Genomic DNA, 11,641 nt, shown 5'->3' with positions numbered 1-11,641 from the left:
CGGTGGGGGTGGATGAACAGGACTCCATGGTGTTGCCTCTGGATGAACAGGACCCCGATCGATCGAGCCGGTTGGGGCTGGATGAACAGGACCCCATGGAGGGTTGGATGAACAGGACCACCCCGTGGAGGGCAGGATGAACAGTAGATGGTGGAGGGCAGGATGAACAGTAGCCCGTGGAGGGGTGGTTGAACAAGAGCCTGTGGAGAGGGCTGGTTGAACAGTAGGCGGTGGAGTAGCGCGCGGTGGAGGCTGGATGAACAGGAGCCCGTGGATGAACAGTCGCAGGTGGAGGCTGGAGGAGGTCGATGGTGGACGAATAGTAGCTCGTGGAGGCTGGAGGGGGTCGACGGTGGAGATGAACAGTATCCCGTGGAGTCCCGTTTTGCGGTACGCCACACCCCTCCCGATGAATAGGACCCCTGTTTTGACCGTAACGCTCCAACACAAGTCCGTTTCCTCCGTTTTGCGGTACGCCACACCCCTCCCGATGAACAGGACCCCCGTTTCGACCGTAGGAGGTCCGTTTCCTCCGTTTTGCGTATGCCAGACCCCTCCCGATCAACAGGACCCCATTCCAAACGTAGGAGGTCCGTTTCCTCCGTTGTGCGGTACGCCAGGCCTCATTTTCATCGCTTGTTCCGTCCAAGCCCTCCCGATGAACATGACCACGCATTCCGTTCCGACCCAGCCGGTTAGCTCCCACGCGTTCCATTGCCTCCCGATGAACACGACGCATTCCATTGCATCCCCATGAACACGACGCATTTCGTTGCCTCCCCATGAACACGATGACGACGATGTTTCTCCGTTCCGACCCAGCCATGTACACGATCCCTGGCCGTACGTATGCGCGAGTAGGCGTTCGAGACCCCGCCCGTATGTACACATACGTGGCAGTATTTTCTTTCTTGCACCCTGGCCACTGTACGTACGTGTACATGCTACGTGCGCGCCTCTACTACGACACGTGCGCGCCTCTACTATGACACGTGCGCGCCTCTACATCGACCAGTATGTACGTACACGTTCGCGACCAGAATGGCAACGCTATGTATGCTTCGACTAGGTGGGTCCTGACTGTCATGGACTTCCTTGCCTGTGAAGATGTAGCTGGTGGGTCCCAGCAGTCAGGGGGCGAATCATTTTTTTTGCCCGGACGCACTTCCTTGCGTGCGAAGATGTAGCTGGTGGGTCCCAGCAGTCAGGGGGAAACGTTTTTTCGCGAAATACAGTGGCCCGTCCGGTGGGTCCCAGCTGTCAGGTGGAGGAATCATTATTTTCCGCGTAATAAGGAGGCACTTCCTTACTGCGGCCGTGGACCCAGCTGTCAGCCTCTCCACGTACAGTCCACATCCGATGGAGGTTGTTCCTTGACCACGCCGCGCCGAGAGCACCAGGGCGGTGGACGATGGCGAGGCCTAGGAAGGGGACGACATGGAGGCAGGGAAGACTCGGCAGTTGTTTCCCACGCGGAGGGGAGTATGACTGTGCGAGGGTTTACTGGTTCGTCTGCCATCGCCGGAGAATAACAACAGGTGTGGGTGAGTAGAGGGATGGCTAGGCCAGCGATGGGAGTACGGTCGGGCGGTGAGGCCAGCGCTGCAGCACAGCCGGCCGCGAGGAGGAGGGAGCAGGCAGTCCCGCCGGTGCTTGTTTGAGCGGCTGGAGCAGGAAGAGCAGAGATTAAAGAAGCACGACGGCCGTTGGATGGACATCCAACAGTGAGTGCTTGTGCGTCAACCTTTTTTTAGGAAAGCCTCAAATCTGTGGAAAACAGCATACAGCCCATATGCCATTATTTCTAATAATTTACAGCCCATTTGCTAATTCTTAAGGTTTTTTTGGAGCCCATATTCTTTTTGTTAGCATTACAACCCATATTGTGGCAACGGTTAAAAAATTATACGAAATTTTGCATATTTCGGTGCGGTCCAAACTGTTTTTGATCCCGAAATTTCGACTCACATTCAAACTGATTTTAAAAATAAATGTATATCAATATAAAATCCAACAAATTCTCCACGCATAAAAGTTAATCTAATTTAAAATCTTGAAATGAAAAAAAAGATATTTGAAACTAATTGCCGGTTTGATGTGTTTTAAAAATGTACAACCCATTTCTCATTACTGATGGGCCATTTTCTCGGCCAGCCGAATCAAAGCTCTCCTCGTCTTGAAAGATTTACAGCCCAACATGCCTGACAAAGCGACTTACTTGGCAAATCACAAAAAAACTGGGCTGTGGCCGTGGACCCAGCTGTTAGCCTCTCCACGTACAGTACTCTTCCGATGGAAGTCGTTCCTTGACCACGTTGACCATGCCGCGTGGAGAGCACCACGGAGGTGGACGACAGCGAGGCCTAGGAAGGGGACGACACAACAGTGGAAACCCGCGCGGAGAGGACTACGAGGGTTCACTGGTTCGGCTGCGGTGTGAGGCTACCGTCGCCGCAGGGCCTGGCCAGCGGTGAGAATAGTAGGGGCGGTGAGGCCTCTGTGGCAGCGCAGCCGGCCACGGGAGGCAGGAGCATGCGGCACGACCGGCACTGCTTTGGGCGGCTGGAGCAAGAAGACCAGAGGTTGAAGAAGCACTACAGCCGTTGGATGGACATCGTACGGTCACTGGAGCTAGAATCGTTCATATTGACTAAGTTGACAAAGCCCTTCGTCCCCGTCAACTTATTATGCCCACAAGTCAGCCTCCCAGCAAGGTGGGTCCCAGCTAGCCAGGGGAGTATTCATTTTTTTGTGCGTAATAAGGAGGCACTTCTGGTGGGTCCGAGCTGACAGCGGGGGGGGGGGGACGTTTTTTTTCATGAAATACGATGGCCTGTCCGGTGGGTCCCAGCAGTCAGGGGGAAACGATTTTTTTTGCAAAATACTGGTGGCCCGTCCGGTGGGTCCCCGCTGTCAGGTGGAGGAATAATTATTTTGCACGTAATAAGGAGGCACTTCCTTGTTGTGGCCATGGACCCAGCTGTCAGTCTCTCCACGTACAGTCCATGTCCGATGGAAGCCATTCCTTGACCACGTTGACCATGCCGCGCCGAGAGCACCAGGGTGGTGGACGACGGCGAGGCCTAGGAAGGGGATGACGCAGAGCCGGGGAAGACGCGGCAGTGGATGCGCACGCGTAGAGGAGTACGAGGGTTGACTGGTTCGCTGCGGTGTGAGGCTGTCGTCGCCGCATAATAGCAGGGGGTGTGGGTGAGTAGAGGGATGGCCTGGCCAGCGGTGGGAGTAGTAGGGGGCAGCGAGGCCTCCGCTGCATCGCAGCCGGCCACAGGAGGCAGGTGCACGAGGCACGATCGGCGCTGGTTTGGGCGGCTGGAGCAAGAAGACCAGAGGTTGAAGAAGCACTACGGCCATTGGATGGACATCGTACGGTCACTGGAGCTAGAATCGTGCATATTGACTAAGTTGACAAAGCCCTCCATCCCCGTTAACTTAGTAGGCCCACAAGTCAGCCTGCCACTAAGGTGGGTCCCAGCTAGCAGGGGGTATTCATTTTTTGTGCGTAATAAGGAGGCACTTCCGGTGGGTCCGAGCTGACAGCAGGGGGAACGTTTTTTTCACGAAATATGGTGGCCCGTGGGTGGGCCTCAGTAGTCAGGGGCAAATGTTTTTTACGCGATATACTGGTGCGCGTCCGGTGGGTCCCTGCTGTGAGGTGGAGGAATAATTATTTTCCGCGTAATAAGGAGGCACTTCCTTGCGGCTGTCGTGGACCCAGCTGTCAGCCTCTCCACGTACAGTATTCTTTCGATGGAATTCGGTCGTTGACCACATTGACCACGCCGTGCCGACAGCACCACGGCGGTGGACGACGGCGAGGCCTAGGAAGGGGACGACACGGAGCCGGGGAAGACGCGGCAGTGGATGCCCACGCTGAGAGGAGTACGAGGGTTCACTGGTTCGGCTGCGCTGCCGTCGCTGCAGAATAACATGGGGTGTGGGTGAGTGGAGTGGAGGGATGGCCTGGCCAGCGGTGGGAGTAGTATGGGGCGGTGAGGCCTCCGCATCAGCACAGCCGGCCACGGGAGCCAGGAGCAGGCGGCACGACTGGCGCTGCTTTGGGCGGCTGGAGCAAGAAGACCAGAGGTTGAAGAAGCACTACGGCTGTTGGATGGACATCGTACGGTCAGTTGAGCTAGAATCGTGCATATTGACTAAGTTGACAAAGCCCTTCGTCCCCGTCAACTTAGTAGGCCCACTATATTGGGTCCCAGCTAGCAGGGGGAGTATTCATTTTTTTGTGCGTAATAAGGAGGCACTTCCTTGCGTCCGAAGATATAGCTGGTGGGTCCGACCTATCAGCGGCGGTGATGTTTTTTTTGCGAAATACAGAGGCCATTTCGGTGGGTCCCAGATGTCAGGTGGAGGAAATCATTATTTTGCACGTAATAAGGAGGCATTTCCTTGCGTGCGGCCGTGGACCCAGCTATCAGCCTCTCCACGTACAGTCCACTTCAGATGCATGTCGGTCGTTGACCACGCTGACCACGCCACGCCGAGAGCACCAGGGCGGTGGACGACGGCGAGGCCTAGGAAGGGAACGACACGGAGGCAGGGAAGACTCGGCCGTTGTTTTTGTTTCCCACGCGGAGGGGAGTACGACTATACGAGGGTTTACTGGTTCGTTTGCCGTCGCCGGAGAATAACAGCAGGTGTGGGTGAGTAGAGGGATGGCTAGGCCAGCGATGGGAGTACGGTGGCGCAGTGAGGCCTGTGCGGTAGCACAGCCGGCCGCGGGGAGGAGGGAGCAGGCATTCCTATCGGCGCTTGTTTGAGCGGCTAGAGCAGGAAGATCAGAGATTGAAGAAGCACGACGGCCGTTGGATGGACATCCAACAGTATACAGGCCATCTGTGGAAAGTCTCAAATCTGTGGAAAACAGCATACAGCCCATCTGCCATTATTTCAAATAATTTACAGCCCATTTGCTAATTCTTACGGGTTTTTTGGAGCCCGTATTCTTTATGTTAGCCTTACAGCCCATATTGTGGCCATGGTTAAAAAATTATACGAAATTTTGCATATGTCGGTGCGGTCTGAACTGTTTTTAATCTCGAAATTTCGAGTCACATTCAGACAGATTTTAAAAATAAATGTATATCAATATAAAATCCAATAAATTGTCCACGCATAAAAAACAATGCAATTTAAAATATCAAAATGAAAAAAAGATATTTGAAAATAATTGCCGGCTTGATGTGTTTTAAAAATGTACAGCCCATTTCTCATTACTGATAGGCCATTTTCTCGGCCAGCCGAATGAAGCTCTCCTCGTCTTGAAAGATTTGCAGCCCAGCAGGCCTGATAAAGCGACTTACTTGACAAATCACAAAAGAACTGGGCTAGCCATTTTCAGAAAGAAAAAAAACTACTGGGCTGGTATGTGGTAAACATAAAAGAAAAGGCTGTCTAGACAGGCCAGAGTGTCCCGCACAGCCCAGTTGACACCCTACTTCCGTCTCAAAAACTAATTAGATAAATTCCACTCCAATTATGACGATTCATAAAAATGACACTGCAATTTCCAAACTTTGAAAAATGCCACTACAATTTTTGCAAATTTTGAAAAACGCCATTGCAGTTTGCAAACTTTGAAAAACGCCACTCCAGACTTCGAAAAATGCTACAGAAACGGCATGAAATGGCATTTTTCAAAGTTTGGAAATTGCAGTGGCATTTCTCGGATACACCAGATTTGGAGTGGCATTTATCAAATAACCCAAAACAAAAATAACTGGGCGAGCTGCTGGGTCCCTGGTGTCAGCCGCTCGTTGTGCAATTCTCTCGTTTATTGACTACGTTGACAATGGCATGGGACCCAGATGTCAGAAATCCATTAGGAGGAGCCATTTTTTTATTGGCTTGAAATAAGGAGGCACTTGCTTGCGTACTGCCATGACCTTGGCGGGTCCCTGCTGTCATCCTCTCCACGTACAGTACCAGTTAGTCGTGCTTCAAAACTGATCGGCACGCCATTAAAAAAATAAAGGTCGATAACTAATGCTGCACCTCGGGCCAACGCGGCCAGATCGCATTTTGCACGAGAAATTACACACCATGTTTCGTTGACATGTGGTCCCGTTCCAACATATCAGTGAGACAACGGCGAGTAGTAGGAGTATTTCCGAACGGACGTGTAGGCCGGGGCGCCTCTTCGTGAACCGTGGCAAACTCGGAACCGTCCACCGACTCTTCACCTTTCCCTCTCGATTTGGAACTGCTGTCGCACGCTCTTCCTCTCCCTCCTCCATTTTCCTTCAGCCCTTCACCCTTTCTTCTGCCATTGTTCGATTGTCTTCTCCATGGAGGGAACAGGCCGAAAATGACCCCGTTATTCTTGCCCCGATCTGAAAGATGACGTGGTGGAGGAACTCATTGATCAGTGCGACGTCATCACCTCGGCTAGCATGGCAAGTTCGTTCAAGCCCATTCTCGACTCAACTAATAAAATCATTACAAAGAACCCAAGAGTCAAGGAGCGGTTTGATCTCCCCTATCTTATTCGCCGTGACCCTGATGACTGGCACCGGCACGACGGAGGCCTCGCCCTGTGAAAGTTGATGCCGCTTGATAATGATACGTATGATGTTAAGATGCCATCGCTTGAGGGCAAGGCTTGGGTGGGCGCAAATGGAGATTGGGTTGTTTACATTGGGTCCAACTGTGAGTGGGAACTTGTGAATGTGTACACTCGTCACCCGGTTCCACTTCCAAAAATCTCAGCACACTGCCCAGAGGTTGAGCACACTGGTAATGTATGCGCGTTCAAATACGATCATGGTGACTGTCTTCTATGGAAGATAGCAATTTGTCGAGTTCCCAACCGCTCTTGGAATTACAACAACTATGAAGTTGTTGCTATCTTCGACAAGCTTGTTGCCATCCTTAGTGGTTTGACTCGATGGACATTGCTCAAAAATCAGTTTTTGTGCACGAATGAGTACTGTGATGCAATTCAATACGAGGGCCTTGTGTTTGCTGCCACCACTCGTGGCACTCTTTTTGCATGGTATCCTCGTAGTTTCGGTACGTTTGTCTTCCACCGTAATTATAATTGTTTCATCCACATGCATGCGAGTTAGCAAGTTTCCCTTTACTAATTAACCTTCTTCCTGTGTTTCCAAGGTCCTGTGAACATCCCACCACCTATACTTGAAAATTTTTATAACCAAGGGGGAGATGCCGATGGTGATGATCACGAGCAGCGCCGATATACTCTGTGGCGCCTGGCAACTAATTCCGATGGATCACCTCTTCTTGTGTGTATACAGCCCACTGATGATGTTACTGCTAAGGAAGCAGGTGTCTCCCATGGTCGCACTCTCCTGACCTATTCCAACACCCGTTGCATGGTATTCGGGATGGATACTAGTGTGCTAGCGCCAACTCCTTCTCCCTGGCACAGAATTGATAGTCTTGGAGAAAACTCGCTCTTCCTTGGAAAAAACTATCCGATGATGGTGAAAGGCGATCCAACTGCTGTTGACACATTTATGAGAAGCAACTGTGTCTATACCTTGGACATTTGGGTGGTTCCCTACCCTGGTACTGATATAGTAGGCCGCTTCAGCCTGGATGATCAGTCCTGCATTGGTCTCCAGATCGACAACGGATGGCCCGTCCCAGAGAATCACTTGTGGTTCAAAGCAAGCGTTTCCAACGCCGCGGAATGGTTGAGTTGAAGTTCATTTCATTGCTTGTTATTTGTTGTGTGGTGAAAACTTTAGTATTTATAATGTATACTCGTTGTCGATGTGGGTTGATGACCTGTTGTATGTAATAAAATGATATGCGTGTGATAAACTTACTAAATTTATGAATAGCTTTCGAGTCGCTTCTCTGAGTGAGTGGTGCGACGAGGCAAAAAAATATTTTCCGAATACATAATTGTACGTGCATTGCAACAGGTTATCAGATGAGGCCAATCAACAATAGTAGTACACTATTTGTACTAGCTTCACATGCTTCGCGCGTCGGGCGGGTGTTTTTACTGTAGCCATATGTTAATGTGTTCACTGTACGTAACTAGCACCTCGAATCCTCGATGCTAGTACTGTATAGTAGGAGTAAGTAGTAGGAGTAGTAGGGTGGCATGGGCCAGTGCAAGCATTCACGTCTAGGAGTACGGCACACGCCACCACCACGACATCCATCTGACACCATATTATTTCTTGGAGTCCGTGCTAGAGCAATCTCTTCAACCTCGTCGTTTCTCTAACTTTAGCCATCGCGTGGCGGGCAAGGTGGGGGTTTGCCGATAGTCGGTTTCCTTAACTGCGGTCCCACTTGTAAGGCCAACTCCAATGCACGACCCCAAACGGACCTCCATTTTGCACGAACTCCAACGATAATTTTGACTAGAAAAGCAAGACCAAAGAAAACAAGAACCACAAGAATACATTTTACTACTCATGTAAGTTGGATTTGTGCCTTCTCGATGCATTCATTGTTGATCTGCGGAGGCTCGATCTTGCGTGCTTCTTTCTTCTTCGAGTGTAAAGAAGTAGATGTTGCTTCCTCGCATCTAGTCTCATGTCTAGCCTCTATTCTAGTAGGAGTATCAACAAGTGCACTAATCTCATCCGAGAGCAGAACCGAAGATTTGGTCGGGTTCTTCCTCCTTTCGCCGACACGTGGGACATCCAGCATCCAGGTCGTGTCATGAAAGGAAATAGAGTGGTAGTTGAAGCCACGAGATGTGCATCTTGGGTTAAACTGTAAATAGAATCTTACTACTCTTGAGTAACTCCAAAACTGGCCACCGAAGATCTTTATTGGATTTGTTTTTCATCACCAGCATGTCGAGGTGAAAGATGTGCAGGTTCAGTGGGTCCTCTTACGTTTTCACTGACATGTGGGGCCGCATGTGAGCAAACAGACGATGGGCTCCGTGCGTCCCCTAGCTGGCTGAGAAGAGAGATAGAGGAGGGCTGAGCACGGACTGCAGGAAATTTGTTCTACGTACCTCGATATAGGCTCGATATAGTGGGGTGGCATGGGCCATAACTCAGTAGCATTGACGTCTAGCAGTACGGCACACGCCACCCACACGAGTCCCATCCGACACCAATTTTCTTGGAGTCTGTGCTACAGCCATCTCTTCTCCCTCCTGTTTTCTCTGTCATCGCGCGGTGGGCGGGGTGGGGGTTTGCCGATAGTCGGTTTGCTCAACTGCGGTCCCACTTGTAAGTGAAAATGCAACACCGCACGCATTCCCGCTTGAGCGGCGTGCCAGACCAACCGTGTGGGGGTGCGACGCGAACATGTCAGGCTTTTCCTTTTGAACTCGTAACTTGTAAAATTTGGTTCTGCTCCATGGTGCGACTGATAGATAGAAAATAACGATTTTGCCTAGAGTAATGAGAAGTTTGGTTCTGGCGCCGTTCATGCATGGAGTACGCACGAAAATTATGAAGTTGATGTGAAAGGTAAGATAATTACTGTAGTATTATATACTACTACATGGATTTGACGGAAAGATAAAAATACATATGGATCCATCAACGTTCAACGACATCCTCACGCCCTAGTGCGTCGGGTCACCAACCGACGTGTGAGGAGCAGCAGCGTTGGCGGCGAGCTCAACGTGCTTCTGAACAGTGCCGTCCAAGGTTGCCCTGCGCTCCAAGAAGGCCAGCGTCCTATCGTCCTCCTCTTGCATGTAGTAGTCCTTGTGGATGATTTGCGCGTAGACGTAGGTGATTATGTCGATGGTGTCTTGTTGCGCCAGGCGCTGCGCGGCAAGCGCGACCTCGAGGTGGACATTCTCCGGCGCGATGGCGGGCAGTCGCAGGGCCACCAGTGCGTCGAAGAGATTGTTACCATAGTGGTCGTTGAGGGTGGCAGGCATCGCAGAGCCTAGGCGTGTCGGCTGGAGGCTTACGTCAAAGTCGTCCGCAAGCTTCTTGACGACGGTGAACTTGTCGAGGAAACCGACGAGGACCTCGTCGAACAAGGAGACGAAGTTGTCATCCAAGCGGCCCCTCGCCCTGGCGGCCTCAAGAAATACTACCTGGAGACGTTCCTCGGTGCCGGTGGACGTGGTAGTACTCCTAAATCCAGACGGTGGTGCTACTAGTACTAGTAGTAGTACTACCTATGTAGTAGTAGGAGTACTAGCACTGTACTACCCGTTGGTCAAATTATTGCGTGCTGCTCCTCACAGTGAAGTGACAAGACCCTGCACCGGAGATGACACCTGAGTATAGGTGCCGTGTTTGGCATACCATAGTCAGCCTCACCGTCTGCAGTCACTATCATCATGGCTGTAGAGCTAGCCTGCTTACAACTAGCCCTGTTCGACATAATTTCCTGTGCGTTGATGCTCGTGCATTGCACAGAACACCAAGATTGGGGGTGGACGGCTCCGGCAGCGGCCATCGCGCCAGATTTTTCCACGGGCTTATACTCCTAGATTGTGAGAGACAAGGAGTTGTTGTAAATAGGGAACAAGTGTGGGCATCTTTTTGCAAAAATGGAGAAGCTTGGTTTGTATGCGTCAGATCTAGATCCGACGGCTATTGGTGAAAGATGGGAGGCACAACATCATCACCAAATCAGGACCTGTTTGATTTGCAGGATTTTGAAAATGCAGGAATAGGACACGGCAATATTACAAGTTTCAAACTGATATTACAAATGTTAGGAGTAATGTTGCACCTACGAAGAGGGAATTACTAGGAAGTTTACGTAAGAACTTTCTTTACTTTAGGTGGATGCAGCATTATCGTACAAACTAAAATCCACCGCCCTGACAAATCACTAATGGGCAAATAAGTTTTTGAGTCTCTGGCCAGTTGATGTTTCCAAAACAAATTCAGCTTCTGCGGAGAAATGAGCTCCACCGTGTACCCGCGTGGGTGTGGCTGCGCATGAAGCGTGAGTACGTGCACGGTGCACCTATTCTCTTCTTGTATACGTACACCACCTACATGGGGTTGTGTGAGGGAGACACAAACCTAGAGAGATATAGTGTGTGGGTTCTTGAGAGTTTTTTTTGTGGGGGGGGTGTCAATCAAAAAATTTAACATATGCAATGTGTGTGAAATAGAGTCCTGGATATAACATATATATAGATGGGGTGATCCACGAGAAGAGGGTGGAGGTATCATCAGCTTGAGGTGTCCATAGAATCGAAGAGAGGGATGATGTGCGTGTGTGTGTGTGCACGCGCGCGATCGATAAAGAGTGCCATCGAATTTGTGTGTGCCCACGTCAAAGATATAGAGTGGCTGGCCTAGTGGAACATGAGATGGGACATGTGCAGTTTGTCTCGATGGCATGGATACCTACCTGCAGCGCTCGACTATCGGTGTGTGGTGGGGGAAGAGGGAGGCCCAATTAACTATAGAGGTACAATGGCTGGTATATGTGTGGAGGAGGAGAGAGGCCTACCTCATGTATTAAGGAGATCGATCTGCCTCATGTATTAAGAAAGATTCATCAGCATCCATGCATATGTGCAGGAGATGATTAAGGTTGGGAGAGAGACAGAGCTAGAGTGTTGGAGGGGTGGTAGTGGAGTTGCTTCTAACAAATGGTGGGATAGGCTTGCTAGAAAAACGGAGGGCACGCCCGCAATATCAATAAGAGAGGAGATGGTTGCTTGTTGTCTGTGCGCGTG

This window comes from Triticum dicoccoides, chromosome 5A (genome assembly GCF_002162155.2).
Source record: "Triticum dicoccoides isolate Atlit2015 ecotype Zavitan chromosome 5A, WEW_v2.0, whole genome shotgun sequence".
Taxonomy (NCBI): Eukaryota; Viridiplantae; Streptophyta; class Magnoliopsida; order Poales; family Poaceae; genus Triticum; species Triticum dicoccoides.
Note: the sequence above shows the minus strand (reverse complement) of the source record.